The sequence below is a fragment of the Hippocampus comes genome, unplaced genomic scaffold (genome assembly GCF_001891065.2).
Source record: "Hippocampus comes isolate QL1 unplaced genomic scaffold, H_comes_QL1_v1.1 scaffold532, whole genome shotgun sequence".
Classification (NCBI taxonomy): Eukaryota; Metazoa; Chordata; class Actinopteri; order Syngnathiformes; family Syngnathidae; genus Hippocampus; species Hippocampus comes.
Genome location: NW_017805533.1, coordinates 98,414 through 99,070, shown reverse-complemented (window position 1 = coordinate 99,070; position 657 = coordinate 98,414).

Here is a 657-nt window from a genome sequence, read left to right as displayed (position 1 = left end):
AGAGTGCCATCGGCCAATTGCAAATGAAACAAACTTTGACTGATAATAATCAAAATAACAATATTAAGAATAAAAGCTATATCTCAACAGCTCTGATTGCAAGCTGCAATTGCAGACTGCGAAGCAACTTCCGGTGACGCAAGTCATCCGGCACCGTAAGTTGAAGGTGGCCTGCTTTATTTTATTTTATTTTGTAAAATACTTTTTGTGAAAGTGAGACTTATAGGATGATTAGGGTGCAGCGTGCATTAACACAAAAAATGTATTAGTAACATGCACAGAGACACATAAATGCTTGTTTCTTCAGTCTTCACCCCTCGCAATCAGCTTGGGACCAGTTGGCGAGCTAACAGTCGATCGCGATCAACGTAATGGGCACCCCTGTTGTAAAGTATGCCTTCCACCCACTGATCGTGCGTGTGTGTGGTACCCTCAATTGACCCACTACCACACATGCACACACACACACACACACACACACACACACACACACACACACACACACACACACACACACACACACACAAACAATAATAATAATAAAAATAATGAAATAAAATGCCACCCAAATTACGCTGTGTGATCTTAAACAAGTCTGTCCAATAAATTGCGCAATGTCGCAGTTTCATATAAGACACCAACCAAACAATAACAAAA